The sequence below is a fragment of the Neovison vison genome, chromosome 8 (assembly GCF_020171115.1).
Source record: "Neovison vison isolate M4711 chromosome 8, ASM_NN_V1, whole genome shotgun sequence".
Lineage (NCBI taxonomy): Eukaryota > Metazoa > Chordata > Mammalia > Carnivora > Mustelidae > Neogale > Neogale vison.
In genome coordinates, this window is record NC_058098.1 from 49,544,499 (window position 1) to 49,561,428 (window position 16,930).

Consider the following 16,930-nt stretch of genomic DNA (forward strand, 5'->3'; position numbering starts at 1 on the left):
GTTTCTTTATATTAATATTTTGTGAGATTCATTCACATAGTTGCATGTAATAGAAATCTGTTTCATTACTGCTATGTAGTATTCTACTGTAAAATTATACTGAACTGTATTATCAGTTTTAATATTGATGGGATTTTGAGCTGTTTCCAATTTTTATTATTTCAAAATTGCTACTATAGGTATTCTTGTACATGTCACCAGTATAAATGGCGAAATTCTGGAATAGAAATGCTCAGTCATAGATTATGTGAATGTTCTATTTTATTAGACACTCCCAAACACATTTTTAAATGGTTGCACAAATTTATTTATTTATTTTTGCAAATTTAAATTTACATTAGGAATGTGTCAGAATTCAATTTGCTTCGCATCCTTTTCAACAATTTGTTGAAATATTGCCATGTTAATCATCAAGAAAATGCAAATATATATGAAATTATTTTTACTATATATTATATGTAACTATATGCATGTGTATTTCCTTGATGATCAATGTAGAAATTTATCTTTTCATATGCTCAGTAGCTGCTCAAATATTCTTTTATGAGATACATTCTCAAGGCTTTTGTCCATTTTTATATTCCATTGACTACTTTTATCTTTTAAAAAATTCTACTTGAAATAACTATAGATTTATAGAAGTTGCAAAGACAATCAAGAGAGGTCCCATGTACCCATGAACCAGCCATCCCTAGTGATTACATCATAAATAATTATAGTACAAAATCAAAACCAGAAAACCAACATTGGTACAAAGTATATGCTAACTTATTCTATTTATTCAATGTGTAGATTTGTGTAACCATCATCTGAATCAAGATATAGAACTGCTCCATCACCACAAAGGTCCCTTTGTGTTATTCCTTTATAATCATGCCTACCCATCCCCCTGTACCATCCCTAAACTGTGACAGCCACAATCTATTTTCTATGTCTATAATTTTGTTATTTTGAGAATGTTATATAAGTGGAATTATACAGCATATAAACTTCAATATTGGCTTTATTATTTGGTATAATTCTCTAAAGATTGCTCCAAGATGCTGTATATGTCAGTATTCAATTCTTTGTTTTGCTGTTTTGTAACCCACAGTATGGATGTACCACAGTTTATTTAACTATCATTTATTAGGAATAGTTTGGTTATTTTCAGTTTTTGGCGATTACAGATAAGCCTGTAAGAATTGTATCCAGATTTTTGTTGATGTAAGTTTTTATGTCTCTGGGATAAATGTTGAAGAAAGCAATGGCTAGTGTTTGTTTATTATTGTTATTTTTTATTTAAGAAACTGCCAAACTAAGAGTGTTTTACCATTTTCATTCACACCAGCAATAGATAAATGATCTAGTTTCTCTATATCTGCAACAGCACTTAGTATTGGCAGTGCTTTGTTTTTGTTTGTTTGTTTGTTTGTTTTGTTTTGTTTTTGTTTTTGTTTTGTTTTGTTTTGTTTTTTGGTTTTTGGTTTTTAGTTTTCTCATTGGTGTGTAGCGATATATCCTCTGGTTTTAAGTTGCCTTCCCTTAATAGTTAATGATGTTAAGCACTTCTTCACAGGCTTATTTGAAACCTGTATGTGATCTCTGGTGAAATGTGTATTTGTGTCTTTTGCTCATTTTCCAAATGGATTGTTTGTTTGTTTTAACCATTGAGTTTTAAAGGGGCTACTTTTTTTTTTTTTTTTTAAGATTCTTATTTATTTATGTATTTGACAAAGAGAGAGAGATCACAAGTAGGCAGAGGTGCAGGCAGAGAGAAAGGGGGAAGCAGGCTTCCTGCCAAGTAGAGAGGCCAATGCAGGGCTCAATCCCAGGACCCTGAGATCATGACCTGAGCCAAAGACAGAAGCTTAACCCGCTGAGCCACCCAGGCACCACTGTTTGTTTTAACCATTGAGTTTCAAAAGGGCTATATATCTTATAGACCTGAGATCTTTGTCAGATATGTGGTTTTCAAATATGTTCTCTGAGTCTTTATCTTGTTTTTTAATCCCGCCAACAAATTCTTCTGCAGAGTAAAAAGGTTTTAATTTTGTGAAGCCTGTCTTTATTTTAATAACTGCTAGTCCATAATTTGGACATAAGGCATAGATTGACTATATGCATGTGCACATGTATATATTTGAATTGGTAATTCTTTGCCCAAGCAGCAAAGATATCTATCTTTCTGGGAACCTGAAGTCATACTCAGTCTTGTGTTTGTCAGTTCCTCTTAGTGTCTCTTCAGGCGAGTGCCCTGAGCTCAGAGCCCTCTGTGCTGCCAGCTGCCTCACAGGCAGACAGATAAACAGATGAGGCTGAAGTCACATCCCAACTGTGGCGCCATCTGATCCCACATTATCATTCCAATTCTGAGTCAATCTTAGTGCATGACCTTTCTAAAATTTTTATTATTGTCCTAATTATTTCCTGGAGAGACCAGGTCTTTACTATTTGAGTTCTACAAAGAAAAGTTATTCATCCCCAAACCATAACACTTGTAAGTGAATGAATTTTAACTTAGTATAGAAGTTACATTTGGATGTACTTTCTTAAGGAGCCCATGCCAAATATGTGTTTCACAGAAACACGGCATTATGAATAGTTTTCCTGATTTTTCTGCCTCTGTCAGCCTTTTCTAGCACTCTTTCCAACATCTTCCTCCCCTTCTTTTTTTCTATCCTGCGACCTCCCTTTCAGGTTTGTAACCTTTTTCTTTGTTGTGAATCTCTGAGATTTTCAGCTGTCTCTTACCTGTGTCCACATCTGTCTCTGTGCTACATACAGTCCACCAATATTCTCTGAGATTTACTTGCTTCCCTCCTCATCTCTTCCCACACTCTCCTATCTTTCCTTCACCCATTTATTCTTGCTCTATTTGCCCCTAAATCACACATTCTCGTTCATTTTCCTCTTATCATCATGACCTGAGTTTAACTTCCTAATTAATCAACATTGTGACCTTGGAAAAGATAATTTTATTTTTCCGATGAGCTCCAGTTTCCTCATGCATTCAATGAGGACAAAATACCTATCTTGCATTTTTGTGTCATGGATTAAAGATAATTCATGTGAATAATAACAGGTACTAACATCTATTGAGCAATAATGATATTCTAGCAATGCAAAAATTAGGCTTCATCTCATAATGTTCCTATGAAGCCAACACCATTATTATGCCCATTTTACAGTTGAGAAAAACTAAGGCTTAGGGAGGTTAACTTATAAACAATGAAATTGCCAACCATAACTGGTCACTCTGTGGCACAGTAAAGCAATCTCTCTCCTCTCACAGGATCTGGCACATGAACTCACTGGCCAGATATCTTCAACAAGAAGCCGTTAAACAGAGAGGAAGTCCTGTCAGCAACACTTTGAAAAATGTAGTATCATTACTCTCAGTTTATACATGATGAAACAGTCTAATGGGAATTGTATAGTTTGCCCCAAGTCCCAAGGGTAAGTGAATGAGCCTGGGATTGAACTCAGACTTTTTTGATCCTAAACTCTAAATTCTGGAACCCTGAAATGGTAGCTTGTCTCTAGGGTGGAGCATTAAGCTATCCCTTCCCAATACACATGCCCATCTCAAGAAACAGTACTTCCTCCCTTCCCCTTGAATCTAAGCTGACCCTAGCAACTTTATCAATAGAATGGGGAGGAGATGATGTTCTGGGATTTCTGAGGCTAGGTGATAAGAAGCCTGCATATTCACTTGAGCTCCTTGGAATATTAAGTGTTGGAATGAGAAAGACAACAACCCTGTTGGAAACTAATGGGAGAGGTGTATGTTTTGTGGTGGAGAAGGGGATCCAAACAGCATGTCTTCTTGGCCCCTCACCTCCTTGGAACATGAAGGAGGGTGAGAGCAAGGTTCCTGAATGCCTCCAACTAGGGGCTGTATCACTCTCGCTTTATTCCTCTCTTGTACTGAATCTCTTGCTTTCTTTCTTGTTTCAATAAAATTTGGTATTTCACGGGTAATAAAGGTCAGGTCAGAACTAAACTTTTAAACTTTTTTTGTTTGTGACTGAATTGCTTTAGAGATTACAAAATTCTTGGCTAGAACAAATTTTGGACGAGATATTATTTGCATTGTAAAGACTTTCTGGAGATTAGTTGTACCATTCCTGCTTATCAGAAGCAAAAGCGGAGAGCTAAGGGAGTAGATATTAAAAGTTCTCAGACCCTGAGTTGATTCTGCAACCATGTATGTTAACTAGAATTATCATGGTGATCATTTTGCAATATACAAAAAAAATTGAATAACTTGTACATCTGAAAACAATATAATTTAATATAATATAATATGTGAATTTGGCCTCAATAAAAAAAATTCTTTTTAATCTGGGCTGTGGGGTGCAGGAGAGAAACCTCAGTTTAGCTGAGAACAAAGACAAGGGCTGCCGGTCTTTGATTCCATGTTACATCAATGGTTTGTTTAGCAGATTTAAATGTTACTATTCTGAATGCAACACGTGAGAGAAACTGAATGTTCAACCTCCCTGAAAATATACTGACTCCACTGCACAATCAAAATGACATCCAACAAGGCCAGTCTGGGATTAGAGCTCTCTGAAGTCCTCAAAAGTCTCCATACGCCCTTCTTACCCACCTGCTTTCTGCCCCATGGAACACCATCTTGCTTCTGTGGTTTGGTGCCTCTCATCCCTAGCTACCTATGGGAACTGAAGATTTTGGCTTAGACTGCATACTTTACCTTAGACCTTAGCACCTGTCTTTGCTGTGCTTTTTTTCCTACCCCAGACTTATCCTCAACCTCTGTCCTACTTAAATGGGGCTGATACCAGGGGACCAGAAGGTTTTTGCTGGGCTGGTGAGTTTCTGATTATCTCCCAACAATAGAAAACAGCAGAAGGAGATTGGAGGTTAGACTAGTGAGGAACTAGCTGCTTTTCCCCTAATACCTCTTTATTCTATAACTTGTTCTGGGAAGAGTTGTGTTATCTGCAACAACAGCTCCTATGAAAGGACCTTTCTCCACAGCTAACACATTATTATCTTCACCGTTCTGTGCATGTGGTTCCCAGAACCATAGAGCCTCCTGCTGCTGCTAGCTCCAGGTACCATCACCATGTCTGGTTTTGCCCCATGGTCCTGCTCCTCACCTCTAAATGATTCCTTCCTTAAAGTCTCTTCACTGGACCATCTAGGGTAAACTTTGATATAGTGTTGTTCCCCAAATCATTCTATATCTCTGGCTACATACCTCATAACTTTCTGTAGTAGGAACTCCATCCCAGCATCCAGCGGTACTCCTTGAAATCCCCTCAAGTAAATCCCCCTCAGCATTCATCCCAATACCTTCCCACCTGCTAAAGAAAGAAACCAGAAATAAGTGTTCTCTTCTTCACCCAAGAAAGGTGAACTCTTAAATTTAGGTAAGGGAGAATATCAATCACTTGTAACCTCCAATGCTTTGGCAGGAACTGTACTTCATTTAATCTTGGTGTGCCAATAGGAATGTGTCATGTTTCTAGGGTCATGAATTACAAATAGCTAAAAAAGATTCATGTGTGGGAAAAGGTTCTTGGGCATTGATTACCTACTTTTTCAGTTTCCATTTATAGTCCCTTTCCCCTGGCTTTGTTCTCTGTTCCTCGGCAGAGAACCAGTTCTGAACTCAGGCTTGGATGCTTGCTGTCTAAAAATCAGCACTCAAAAGACAAGTCATTCTGGGAAAGGAAACTTTCCTTTCCTTGGAAAGCCAGCAACCTGGGATGATGGTGGACTAATGTCTCAAAAACCATCTTCCCTGTCCAGGGTAAAGGGAAAGGCATGGAAAAGGGGGTGGGGCTATGTGCAGGAGAAGCAGGTGCCCAGGCAGGTATTCCTATGTCTACATGACCCTGAGCAGACTTGCTGACATCAGCCGCAGCTGTTTTCAAATATAGCCAGGCTTTATCTTCTGGGAAAGTCTGGCCCTTCATCCCTCAAGGCCAGCGGTCTGCACATCTCAAGGAAATTAGGTATGCTCTGCTACAGACCGAGGGACTTAAGTCAGCAAGCAAAGAGTGCATAAGCTCAGAGCAAGTTAAACTTTAAGACTAGCTGTAGTTTTCTTAAGTGTCCATTCATGTGCATTACCACATGGGAGAGAGGAAACTTCTGTGAGGTTCTCTCATGGTTTTATTTTCCTAGATGTACCTCTCTGAGGTCAGGTTTCCTCTTCCAAGCCTGTTATAAAGACCCTGAACTCCTCTCTCCTCCCTGTGACTTCCAAAGCATCTCGTTTCCTCTCTCCACCTCTTTTACCAGCCTTGAAAAATCCTCAATAACTGGACACAAATGCCAAGAAATCTCTCTGCCTGTACTGACTTCCTCTTCTGAGGCAGAGAAGCAGAGCCTACTGCATGCTTGTATGGTTGGGTACATTCAGGAGGAGAAAAATCCTTAAAGTAAAGCACCTCAAAAGATTACTGAGCTCCATAAAATAGAAACCACAACAGCTGAGTAGTTGTAGCTCTTGGGAAACAAAAAGTGGGGGCTCCCTGCAGGCTCAGAGACCCCATCTTTAGCTGTTTCCAGCTTCTGGCTTTCCCTGGATTTGATTATCTACTCTACCTAAACCTGAATAGTCTGACTATACATCTTCCAAGGCGAGCAACAGGAGAAGAAAGAACCACACAATACTCTTATATGCCTTCTTTTGAAAACATTTTCAGGCACCTACATAAGTAATTTCTTAAAAATAATTGGGCCCATTTCTATTGCTAATCTTGCAGCTCTCCATATGGCCCACCCACTCCATCACCATGGACAGGACCCACTGATTCCTCTGATGAATAAGTCATGCCTGGGCTCTGGGTTCCTGCAACTCCATCTGCTGGGGCTGAGACAGCTGCTCCTGTATGCTGAAGAGCCACAGAGGTGGCCCGGATATTGGCATGAGTGCTTGAATGACATAGTGTCTATGTGGAACTGAGAAAATTTTATATCTGACAGCATAGCCCACGGGTGGGCAATAATAGATACATGCCATCTTCTACAGAGTAATTTATGTTTTCGTTCTTGGTTTGGATATGCTTTGATCTGCCAGATTTCTGTGTGATTTACAGACTGAGGGATTTCTATTATTCTGAAGCAAGATTGATTAGCTATTTTCTTGCAGATGCTGTGGAATTTGGGTGGGGCTGGGACAAGATGGAGTGTTTACGATAGTCTAGTTAACACACAGAAGAGAAGAATCTGTACTCTGCAAGATGAAACAGGGTGAGAATCACTTATTGTGGGTTTTTGGGTTTCAGAGCATACTTTGAGCATCTGTGATGGGACTCAATCTTGACCTATAATTTGTATGAAAATAGGGTGAATCTGCCTTCCCCAGCCAGCCAGCTGCCAAAAAGTCTGTCATATGGCATTTCATTGAGCCTCATGTCCATCTGCTTTGTAGGCTCAGAAATTTGATCTTATCAACAACTAGATTGTTAACCTAGAGTCACATTTGCCAGCATTCCAAGTTACAGATGTACATAAATAAGGATACTATTGGGGAAAATATAATAAAAAGAAAAAAACCCTTATTCCTCAGTTTGACCAGATGGCTCGCCTTAACATCTCTAGCCCACTCTATTCCTATAGACAAAAGGGAACAGAATCAATGTGTGAAGCCTGTTTGGGAAATGAAATGAGAAGAAAATATTATTTAGATCATTAAAACAAAGGCAATAACCCAGGGTCCTCTTATAGGTCTTGTGCTGTTCATAGACAGACACTTTTTACATTTGCTTCTGTGATTCTTGATTCAATGTTGACTGCATATTTTCTGCTGACCAACCCTTTTCTTTCTTTACTGATTAACACATCTTATTTAAAATTTTATTACTATCTTAAGGCAAATTTTGCACTGATATGGGTTAATCTTGTCCTCTCTTTATAGATGTTGTATTTGTCTTTGAACATTATTCATTTTGTGCTGGTTTTATTCATCAACTCTCAGAGGGAAATCTTACTTCTCTTATCTAAAAGTGTAGAACATTTCATTCCTGACACACCAGGAGACACTTGCATCTGTAGCAGTATCTGAAGCTGACATTTCCCCCATCCCATCCAAATGCCATCTTTCCCCACTCTTTGGGACTGTATTCTTTTGTTCACCTCTGTCAAAGAGTATTGGCAAGGCAACCCAATTTGCAAGGGATGTCCCACTCAGGTCTATTATATTTGGGAAAACTGAGCAGGGCATTTATGAATCCATCAGTCATATATTTCATCACCCACAACCCTTAATGATTATTAAGTGTTACTTCATTCCAGACACTAGGCTAAGTAGTTTACATGCATTACTTCATTTAAGCCTTACAACTATCCCATGAAAGAGAAACTTTCCAATAGTACTCTCTACTTTCCTCATTTTAAACCTCAGTGGGACCAATCTACTTGCCCAAATTCAAACAATATATAACACAACAAAACTCCCACTTGGATCAGTTGGGCTGAAGGTTGGAATCATTTGCCACTTGGCAGCCATTTTTGTATGGGACTTTCTTATTGATCTTCAGGCCTTTGCTATTGCCTCAGCTAAACTGTTTTAAAGCTTGTTTGGTTTTCCTCACCACTACAGATGAAGCTAGTCCTCTCACATATAAAATGTAGTAATGTGCAATCTCCAAAGCCCCTAGCAAATATAAGAAGAACTCATGTTATAGAGAATATTAGATGCCAGCAAGTCTGCTCAGGTTCATGTAGCCATAGGATTAACTGTCTGGGCAGCTGTTTCTCCTACATGTAGCCCCCATCCCTTCTCCCATGATTTATTCTTCCACTGCTTGGGGAAGATGGTCCTTGAGATGTTAGTCTACCATCTTCTCAGGTGCTCAGACTTTTTCCAACTATCTCATCTCTTCTTCAGTCACATCCCTAGTAAAAACGTCCCAAAGAGAGTCCATATTTGTTCTTCGTAAGGCATCAGTGAAAGGGCTATCCTGGTGGCCACTTCCTCACTCTCCCATTAAAGTATTTCCATTTCCAATCAGCCCTCCCTGCTCAAGAGGTGGGGAAGGCCTTCTTGGTCTTTCACATGTAAAGATTCTTCAGTAAGGCATCAAGTATATTTCTAACTTGTCTTCAGATGGTGACCCACTCAGTGATCTTCTGGTGGCACAGTTATTATGAGACAGCTCCACCACGATGTTTGAGTTTTCTTTTCTTTTCTTAAAGTTTTGTTTATTTATTTAAGAAAGAGGAAGGAGCTGGGAGGAGAAAGAGCAGGGAGCCCAACATGGGGCTCCATCCCAGGACTCTTGGATCATGACCTGAACCAAAGGCAAATGCTTAACTGACTGAGCCAGCCAGGTGTCGAAATGCTTGAGTTTTCAATAGCAATCCACAGATGCTTTTGGAACTGGAACTGCACAACCTTTCCTTTAAACAGAATTTTCCAGATGTTAATTTTAGCCTCTTATCTTAAAATCAAAAAGGGATTCTTGGTTTCAAAGGGAGTCCCCAGCACCAAAGTGGTGTTTGATGGAGCACATTACAAACATTTGACATAACAATATCACTCCTTTGCTAGCTCCTCCACTTGCAGGATTTTTGAAACATCTCTGGTGCAGAAACCACTCTATGTTCCTTCTTTTTAGGGGATCCAGGGGAAGTGTTGGGACACCTTTCAATTCTTCTTATTTCCCAAGTTCTTTGGATTTCATAGCAACAGACACAAGACTGCCCTAGTGGTTTATGATTGGATTTTTGAAATTGCATTCAGTTCAGTTCTAAACAAGCATGATTTTTTGAATAGTTCAGAGGATGTATTCACTTTGGTTTAACTCCCAAAATGAATCTCATTGTAAGAGCTTTTCAATTTTGGTAACTTTCAGTGAATAATTTTCTCACAAATATCATCTAAGCCAGTGGATTTAAAGTCCAATGTTCAGAAAAAATAAGAAGGGGACTGCTTGTTAGAAATAGAGATTCCTGAGCCACCTCCAGACTTACTGAGTATGAAGCCAGGATGGGGCTCAGGAACCTGCATGATTACAACACAAACAAGGCAGGCCGCTCCAATGCATGCTTAAGGACTACACTTTGAGAAATTCACATTTCTTAATGTGAGTTGAGAAATTCATACTGCTCTGGGTCATCATAACCTGCACTTTTTTTTTTTTTTTTTTTTTTTTTAACCAAGCACTGATATATGGCAAAGAGGACCAAAGCCAGAGAAATCTGGGTGCAAATCTGTTCAGAAATTTATGCTAATTTTGAGCCTTTCTTTTCTTTCCAATTAAATGGGGATAATTGTGTCTAACTCACAGCATTGTTGTACAAGTGAAAATAAAACATAGATACTACTTAGCATAGAGCAGGTAATCAATAACCACTGGTCCCTTCCCTTAGGATCCTTGGAGAAGTGTCTCTGGGGAAAAGTTATGTGGATTTTCAGCAGAGCACCTGAAACATCCCTATCCCCACATGGATTTTAAACAGATCCAAAGGGCTATGAAACAGTGACGAAACATTCCCACAGTGTGGTGGATAGAAGAGTAGTTAACACATAAAATGAATAGACTAGAGTAGAGAACACATTTTTACTATAAGAAGTTAAAGCTCCTTGAAATAAGTCAATCAGAGAAAGACAATTATCATATGATCTCTCCTATATGAGGAATTTGAGAGGCAGAGTGGGGGGCTTGGGGGATAGGGAAGGAAAAAAGGAAACAAGATGGGATCTGGAGGGAGACAAACCATGAGACTCTTAATCTCACAAAACAAACTGAGAGTTGCTGGGGGGAGGGGGTGTGGAGAGGGTGGTTAGGTTATGGACGTTGGGGAAGATATGTAATATGGTGAATGCTGTGAAGTGTGTAAGCCTGATGATTCACAGACCTGTACCCCGGGGGCAAATAGTGCTTTATGTGTTAATAAAAATAATTTTAAAAAAAGACTATCAATCTATTAAAAAAGAAAGAGTTAAAGCTCCTTGATTAAAGAATTACAGTATCATCTGTAACTATCTTGAGCAATTCCCCATTTCTGTCATGTCAAATTTCCAGGAAAATGAATACCATCTTTCATTTTTTCTCTAATTCTGACCCCCAAAAGACCACAAATGATCATTTGCGAAGGTTAGAGCTACATTTCCCTGAGTTGTCTGCAGGTTTAGACTGTGCCCAGTTTTTTCTGGGCAGGGTTTCTCCACAGTAGGGAGGAACAGAGCTTTGACAATCAGAGACTTACCTGGAGAAGTTGTCATGCAGCTTGATGATTTAGCTGGAGGCAAAGCATGGGGTGAATTTCAAGTGCAGGGAAGTCAGTGTGAATGAGCTTCATTGCTGACAGATGGAAGGCAGGACTGCCCTCTATTTTGAAGGCTTCATCAGGTGACATTTACTCCCAAATTGTGGACAAAGACAGCAAATGCTGGAGGGCAGAGGGAGGACTGGAATGTAGGGGATTAGCATGAGTAGGAAGGAAGTCTCTGCAGGGAGCTCCTGAGCTTGTTTCAGTTTCTCTGGGATCTTTTGAGCTCTGTATGAAGGCCATGTGATTAAGTGGATAAGATCTCTGCTACTGCATGCATTCAGCAAATGCAAACAGGGTGCTTTGTGCATTCAACATGACTCATTTTAAAATAAACTCTTATTGTGATATTTACTTCATTTCTGAAACCCACAGGGGCACATGGTTCAGGTGTTTATAATCTGACAGGGAAGATGAGACCTGTGTATAACCAGCTACAAAGAAAAGGAAGCACTGGTGACAGAGTTAAAGAAAATTTGCAGTGACATTCACTCTTTACCTTGGGCATAGCTGAGCATCATCTGGAAGTTCTGGAAATATTCAGACTCAAGCCTCTGAGATCAGTTAAATCAGAATCTCTGGGAGTGTGCATGGGACTGGAAAGATCTTAAGCTTCCAGAGATGTTAATACACAGTCTAGACTATTAAATGCAGAGGTTCTCACCATGACTGCATGCTGAAACCACTTGGGGAGATTTGTAAAACCCCTGTGCCAGCCAACCCCACAGGAATTAAATCTCTAGGGGTGAGTCTCAGGCAGTGAGTGATGTGCTGAAGTTTAGTAAGAGCCAACTATTAACTTTTCAGAAATTCTGTAAGCCAATTATTAAACTGCTGGTAACTTGAAATTGGCCATGGTAAACTATTTTTACCACAGAAATTGGCAAATACTAAAATCAGTTGTTCTACCTCCCTCCCATCTGGAGAGCTGATTGCCAGACATTTGCCAACACACCACTCTTCCAAACAATAGAGCTTTCAGTGAATCAGAAGGAAATAAATTCAGCTGGAATACTAAGGGAAGGTTTGTCAACAAGTTGTAAACATGGGAATGGGAAGAGAAACATTCCAGAGAGAAGAGCTAAGTGAAGTAGAGGTTGGAGAATTGAGGCTCAGAGGTGAAAAAATATGCAAGGTGCAGGAAAAGCCACAGTTGGTGTGATTTGGAGTGTCATGGAGCAAAGAGAATGATGGAAAGTCACACTGAGAAGGCAGGTTGGGAGGATATCCCAGAGGGGCTAAAAACCAGTTCATCTCACTTGGGCTTTATTATGGAACAATTAAGGCCAATGGGGGGGCTTCAGCCAAAATGATCACAGAGACCTGAACAATTCTAGAAAGGTTTAGAAACTGGTAAAATTTTGAAGCCTCGTTTCTCAGCACCTAATTCCAGAATTTCACAAGGGGGGAATCCAAAATCTGACTGTGGTGAGCTGTTTTATGCAGAGTAATTTCCACACTCAGCAAGGCTGTCAGTCTCTGTGCTGAAGTCACCCACCCTCTGAGCCTTCTCTTGGCATTGTGTTCAATCTTAGCCATGGCTTCTGAAAGCTCAAAATGGATTTATCAACTTGGGACTTTCATGGAGCTTTATGTTTTAACCAAAATATTAGCCCATTCTTTTCTTCACTAATATAGTCAAGGAGGTAGAATATCAAGGTGATTAAAAACATTGCTTTGGGATTCTATAATAAATGAGTAATAATGTTGATTCCATCACTCTTTAGCTGTTTGATTCTGGCACATTAATTTATCAACTTCAATTTCCCCATCTTTAAAATGAGGAACATAATACCTAATTCATTTTTTTTCCTGGAAATAATGTAAAGAATATTTAAGAAGTTCCTGCTGTTAGTAGGTGTCTCCAATCTCAATGAATGGTGTTGCCATCTATCCATGAAGCCAACCAGAAACTTGGAAGTTAATCTACACTCCCCTCCTTATCCTTGCCTTACTCTTGCTGTTGTTTACCATCCATATCTCTCAAGCCCTTTGCTCCAAAGCCAGATATCTGTGGTCTTCTACACAGAGATCTTCTGTTCAAACCTTCAGATACACTCTACCTTCTCCAAGTCCTCATTCGCAGGGGGCCCACCTGTGCCATCTTTTGCATGCTGGCTTCCAGTTGGGTTTGGTCAATGGGATCCTTTCTGTTGGGATATTTACTGAGGTATGTCCCATTTTCTCTGTGATTCTACTCATATCCTCTTCCAGTAGAACCTTTATACTACAGTCAATGGGGTCTTTCAAAACAAATTTAGCATAATTTCCAACATCCACCTGCTAAAGACCCAAGTCCTTGGGAAGGACTGAGGCTCTGGCTCTCTCTCTTTTCCCAGCCTCTTGGTTCCTCTCAGCCCCTACCATTCCATGTTGCTTGGGTGAAATAAAATGTCTTAAAGGTTTCTCAACACATATCATTGAATGTATATCTAGAACCCAGGGGAGCACCAAATTAGGCTAAATAAATACATACACTTTACAGATTTGTCATGATTCTTTTTTTTTTAAGATTTTATTTATTTGACAGACAGAGATCACAAGTAGGCAGAGAGGCAAGCAGAGAGAGAGGGGGAAGCAGGCTCCCTGCTGAGTAGAGAGCCCGATGTGTGACTCCATCCGAGGACCCTGGGATCATGACCTGAGCTGAAGGCAGAGGCTTTAACCCACTGAGTCATCCACATGCCCCTGTCATGATTTTTTAAAAATAAAGTATCTTAGTTTAAAATCAACAAAAAAACTATTGCACCTAAGCAAAATGGTATTATTTGTATTATTTTACCAAGGCATAAATATCCAGTTTAATGATAGATAATTTGAGTCGAAGATAAAATCCCAAATCAAATTGTTACTCATTACTCTTATTAAATTTAAGATATTTATAGGCAATTGAAAACGTCTGGTTCTGCCACAAGTACTAATCTTTCAGCAAAAATATGGACCAGAAATTTAGAAAGCTTCTGTACTAAGTCTACTTCAAGAACTCAGGTAGACTCAAAAGGTAAAAAGCATTTCACATTTATTTATTTATTTTTTTTCTGGTTTTTATTTATTGTTGTTCTCTCATTTTATTTTGTTCATTTGTTTTGTTTCTTAAATTCCACATATGAGTGGAATCATATGGTATTTGTCTTTTTTTTTTTCTTCCAATTTATTTATTTTCAGAAAAACAGTATTCATTTTTTTTTTTCACCACACCCAGTGCTCCATGCAAGCCGTGGCCTCCATAATACCCACCACCTGGTACCCCAACCTCCCACCCCCCCGCCACTTCAAACCCCTCAGATTGTTTTTAAGAGTCCATAGTCTCTCATGGTTCATCTCCTCTTCCAATTTACCCAAAAGCACATATCCTTCCCAATGTCTATAACCCTACCCCCTTCTCCCAACCCCCGTCCCCCCAGCAACCCACAGTTTGTTTCGTGAGATTAAGGTCACTTATGGTTTGTCTCCCTCCCTATCCCATCTTGTTTCATGGATTCTTCTCCTACCCACTTAAGCCCCCATGTTGCATCACCACTTCCTCATATCAGGGAGATCATATGATATTTGTCTTTCTCCGCTTGACTTATTTCGCTAAGCATGATACGCTCTAGTTCCATCCATGTTGTCGCAAATGGCAAGATTTCGTTTCTTTTGATGGCTGCATAGTATTCCATTGTGTATATATACCACTTCTTCTTGATCCATTCATCTGTTGATGGGCATCTAGGTTCTTTCCATAGTTTGGCTATTGTGGACATTGCTGCTATAAACATTCGGATGCACGTGCCCCTTTGGATCACTACGTTTGTATCTTTAGGGTAAATTCCCAGTAGTGCAATTGCTGGATCAAAGGGCAGTTCTATTTTCAACATTTTGAGGAACCTCCATGCTGCTTTCCAGAGTGGTTGCACCAGCTTGCATTCCCACCAACAGTGTAGGAGGGTTCCCCTTTCTCTGCATCCTCGCCAGCATCTGTCATTTCCTGACTTGTTGATTTTAGCCATTCTGACTGGTGTGAGGTGATATCTCCTTGTGGTTTTGATTTGTAATTCCCTGATGCCGAGTGATATGGAGCACTTTTTCATGTGTCTGTTGGCCATCTGGTGGTCTTCTTTGCAGAAACGTCTGTTCATGTCCTCTGCCCATTTCTTGATTGGATTATTTGTTCTTTGGGTGTTGAGTTTGCTAAGTTCTTTATAGATTTTGGACACTAGTCCTTTATCTGATATGTCGTTTGCAAATATCTTCTCCCATGCTGTCAGATGTCTTTTGGTTTTGTTAACTGTTTCCTTTGCTGTGCAAAAGCTTTTGATTTTGATGAAATCCCAAAAGTTCATTTTTGCTTTTGCTTCCCTTGCCTTTGGCGATGTTCCTAGGAAGATGTTGCTGCGGCTGAGGTCGAAGAGGTTGCTGCCTGTGTTCTCCTCAAGGATTTTGATGGATTCCTTTCTCACATTGAGGTCCTTAATCCATTTTGAATCTATTTTTGTGTGTGGTGTAAGGAAATGGTCCAATTTCATTTTTCTGCACGTGGCTGTCCAATTTTCCCAACACCATTTATTGAAGAGGCTGTCTTTTTTCCATTGGACATTCTTTCCTGCTTTGTCGAAGATTAGTTGACCATAGAGTTGAGGGTCTATTTCTGGGCTCTCTATTCTGTTCCATTGGTCTATGTGTCTGTTTTTGTGCCAGTACCATGCTGTCTTGATGATGACAGCTTTGTAATAGAGCTTGAAGTCCGGAATTGTGATGCCACCAACTTTGGCTTTGTTTTTCAATATCCCTCTGGCTATTTGAGGTCTTTTCTGGTTCCATATAAATTTTAAAATTATTTGTTCCATTTCTTTGAAAAAGATGGATGGTACTTTGATAGGAATTGCATTAAATGTGTAGATTGCTTTAGGTAGCATAGACATTTTCACAATATTTATTCTTCCAATCCAGGAGCATGGAACATTTTTCCATTTCTTTGTGTCTTCCTCAATTTCTTTCATGAGTACTTTATAGTTTTCTGAGTATAGATTCTTAGCCTCTTTGGTTAGGTTTATTCCTAGGTATCTTATGGTTTGGGGTGCAATTGTAAATGGGATTGACTCCTTAATTTCTCTTTCTTCTGTCTTGTTGTTGGTGTAGAGAAATGCAACTGATTTCTGTGCATTGATTTTATATCCTGACACTTTACTGAATTCCTGTATAAGTTCTAGCAGTTTTGGAGTGGAGTCTTTTGGGTTTTCCACATAGAGTATCATATCATCTGCGAAGAGTGATAATTTGACTTCTTCTTTGCCGATTTGGATACATTTAATTTCCTTTTGTTGACTGATTGCTGAGGCTAGGACTTCTAGTACTATGTTGAATAGCAGTGGTGATAATGGACATCCCTGCCGTGTTCCTGACCTTAGTGGAAAAGCTTTCAGTTTTTCTCCATTGAGAATGATATTTGCAGTGGGTTTTTCATAGATGGCTTTGATGATATTGAGGTATGTGCCCTCTATCCCTACACTTCGAAGGGTTTTGATCAGGAAGGGATGTTGTACTTTGTCAAATGCTTTTTCAGCATCTATTGAGAGTATCATATGGTTCTTGTTCTTTCTTTTATTAATGTGTTGTATCACATTGACTGATTTGCGGATGTTGAACCAACCTTGCAGCCCTGGGATAAATCCCACTTGGTCGTGGTGAATAATCCTTTTAATGTACTGTTGAA